The 3,742-nt window shown below is 39.3% G+C and overlaps 1 non-coding gene across 1 annotated transcript; it reads left to right on the top strand.

Moving 5' to 3' along the window:
- Nucleotides 1-645: 645 nt before the first annotated feature.
- On the top strand, nucleotides 646-749 carry LOC125415791 (U6 spliceosomal RNA). The gene has a single exon (XR_007236685.2). It is a non-coding gene; the product is annotated as a U6 spliceosomal RNA (small nuclear RNA).
- The last annotated feature ends 2,993 nt before the right edge of the window (nucleotides 750-3,742 follow it).

Raw genomic sequence — 3,742 nt, 5'->3', positions numbered from 1 at the left:
CAATTGTGATATAAAGTCGAGATTAACCTATAGCTCACATTTTTTTTTTGTGTGTGAGAAACTGGTAAGCTACTGTCTTTTTTAACGTGAAGTATTCTAGAAATCATAGTTATTATTGTCACTATTTGGCACCTTTTGATTATTTTATATCACCTAGTCAGGTTCAGGCTATCACCTGCTCACCAGTTCTCCTCCATAGTGATTCCTATAAGGAACTCTCCTTAGGAGACAACATAACAGAAAGAAGAGGCATGCAGAAGATGCTAAAATATACCAAAAGAGGAAGAGCTATGAGTATTAGAATAGTTAGAGAAGACACGAAGACAACCCAATTCATTAAAAGGTAATGTTCAGGGCTTGATAAGTGCATGTGTATCTGTGCTAACTAAAAACAGAGTTTAGTCTTCCTTGCTATGGAGTGCATCACAAAAGTGCCTGACCTAGAAGATAATCTTGAAAGAGTTTTCTCTTCAACCTCAGAATGTTTGTCTCATAGCAGAATGTGGTGTATTTCCTGCTGGTGATTTTCATAGTTACTCCTCCCTTAGGATAGTGATGAGCACCAAGTGTGCATTTTGTTAGATAACCAGTCATCTTACCTTCAGTAGTAGTGGTCGCATGTCCCCTGTATATAAGTTTTCACTGGTGCTCGCTTCGGCAGCACATATACTAAAATTGGAACGATACAAAGATTAGCATGACCCCTGCCCAAGGATGACACTCAAATTTGTGAAGCGTTCCATATTTTTAATATTAAGAGCTGCAAAGGAAAAAGGTCAAGTAACTTATAAAGGTAAACCTATCAGACTTACACCGGACTTCTCTATGGAAACCATGAAAGCCAGAAGGTCCTGGATAGAGGTACTACAGAAACTAAGAGACCATGGATGTAAGCCCAGACTACTATACCCAGCCAAGCTATTGTTCACTATCAACGGAGAAAACAAAAAATTCCAGGATAAAAACAAATTTAAACAATACGTATCCACAAATCCAGCCTTACAGAAAGTAATAGAAGGAAAATCGCAACCCAAGGAATCCAACATTGCCAACACTGCCTACAGTAACTCAGACATCTAGTGACCCTTCACAACCACAACTCAAAGAAGGGAAACACACCAACTCTACTACACAAAAAATAAAAAATAAAAAAAAATAACCGGAGTCAACAACCACTGGTCATTAATATCACTTAATATTAATGGACTCAACTCACCTATAAAAAGACACAGACTAAGAGATTGGATATGAAAACAGGATCCAACATTCTGCTGTTTACAAGAAATATACCTCAACCACAAAGACAGACATCTACTCAGAGTAAAGGGTTGGGAAAAGGTTTTTCAAGCAAACGGACCTAAGAAAAAAGCGGGTGTGGCCATTCTAATTTCCAACAAAATTGACTTCAAACTAAAATCAATCAGAAGAGATGGAGACGGACATTTTATACTCATAACAGGAACAATTCATCAAGAGGAAGTCTCAATCCTGAATGTCTACGCCCCTAACATAAAAGCACCCACTTATGTAAAAGAAAAACTTTTAGAACTCAAGGCAGTCATCAAATCACACACACTAATAATAGGATACTTCAACACACCTCTCTCACCAATGGACAGGTCAATCAGACAGAAACCCAACAGAGAAATAAGAGAATTAATAGAGGTAATGAATCAAATGGACTTAACAGATATCTATAGAACATTCCACCCATAGAGGTAATGAATCAAATGGACTTAACAGATATCTATAGAACATTCCACCCAAATAGGAAAGAATATACCTTCTTCTCTGCAGCTCATGGAACCTTCTCGAAAATTGACCACATACTCGGTAACAAAGCAAACTTCCACAGATACAAAAAAATATTAGTAACTACCTGTGTCTTGTCGGATCACCATGGAATAAAGTTAGTTAGAATTCAGTAACAATTCTAACACCAGAAAGCCTACAAACTCATGTAAGCTGAACAGTCAACTACTGAATCACCCCTGGATCAAGGAAGAAATAAAGAAAGAAATTAAAGTCTTCCTTGAATTTAACGAAAATAAAGACACAACATACTCAAACCTATGGGACACAATGAAAGCAGTGCTAAGAGGAAAGTTCATAGCACTAAGTGCCCAATTAAAGAAAATGGAGAAAGCACACATTGGAGACTTAACAGCACACCTGAAAGCTCTAGAAAAAAAAAAGAAGCAGACTCACCCAGGAGGAGTAGAAGACTGGAAATAATCAAACTGAGGGTTGAAATCAACAAAATAGAAACACAGAACACAATCCAAAAAATCAACGAAACAAAAAGTTGGTTCTTGGAGAAAATCAACAAGATTGACAAACCCCTATCCAAACTAATCAAACGGGCAGAGAGAGAACACTTCTCAGGCCCAAGGAGAGGTCCCCAGATTCTTCCCTGGGCAGCAGAGGAGAGGGTGCCTGAGCTGTCCTTGGCCCATAACCATACTGATGAATATTTTGCCTATCACCATAGAACCTTCATCTGGCGATGGATGGAGGTAGAGACAGAGACCTACATTGGAACACTGGACTTAACTCCCTAGGTCCAAATGAGAAGCAGAAGGAGGGAGAATGTGTGCAAGGAAGGCAGGATCAGAGGGAACCTTTATCCGACGATGGATGGAGATTGAGACAGAGACCCACATTGGAACACTGGACTGAGCCCCCAAGGTCCAAATGAGGAGCAGAAGGAGGGAGAACATGAACAAGGAAGGCAGGACTGTGAGGAGTGCGTTCACCCACTAATACAAGGGGACTGATCTAATGAGAGCTCACCAAGTCCAGCTGGACTGGGCCTGAACGAACACGTGATCAAACCGGATTCTCTGAATGTGGCTGGCACGGGGACTGTCTGAGAAGCCATTGATAATGGCACTGGGACTTGTTTCGTCTGCATGTACTGGCTTTTTGGGACCCTAGTCTGTTTGGATGCTCAGCTTCCTAAACCTGGAGGGAGGGTGGAGGAACTTGAACTTCCCACAGGACAGGAAACCCTGACTGCTCTTAGGGCTGGAGAGGGAGGAGGAGAGGGAGTGGGGGGAGTGGGAGGGTATTGGAAGGAGGGGCAGAAGTGGAAACTTTTATAAATTAATAAAAAAAGAATAATTTTGAAAGAAAGAAAGCTAAATCTTCTAACCTGATCCTTTTAAAGTTTGTTTTGTTTATTATAGGGCTTCTGTACACTCATGTAAATTTTTAAGTCATTGTATCAACTTTCGTTCTTAAAACTTCTGAGAAGGTAGTAAGGATATTTTTGAATTTGTAGACAAATTTGGGGATGAGTAACTGTTATATTGTTTTGCTTCAGTCTACTGGATGTTATATAATCTTCAGCACAGATACTCATTAAGTCCTGATAGGACTATGCCATAATAAACTCATCATAGATCTCAAATAGCATTAAGCAAAAATACATCCAATAAATCATCTGCTGAATCTTAAAAAAAAGTTTTCACTGAAAATAAAATCTAATGTATGTAAATCACTCCTTTCTTTAATGGTAGGGTTCATCAAATTCATGCAAATCTTCATGGCTTAGATACTATTCAGTGCCACCTTGAATTTCATCATTAGAGACATACGGTACTCAGGAAATTCAACTCCCCCATCTAGCAGAGTAGGAGTCCTTTGGAGTTATCAGTCTATATGCCATGGTCTGTATGCTCAGACTCCAGAGCTAAACCTTACATATGATGTGAAAAATGAGTAATATTTTATGTGGACA

This window comes from Myodes glareolus, chromosome X (genome assembly GCF_982192425.1).
Source record: "Myodes glareolus chromosome X, mMyoGla1.1, whole genome shotgun sequence".
Lineage (NCBI taxonomy): Eukaryota > Metazoa > Chordata > Mammalia > Rodentia > Cricetidae > Myodes > Myodes glareolus.
The sequence above is the reverse complement of the archived record's forward strand: the minus strand, read 5'-3'. Positions and strand labels throughout refer to the sequence as shown.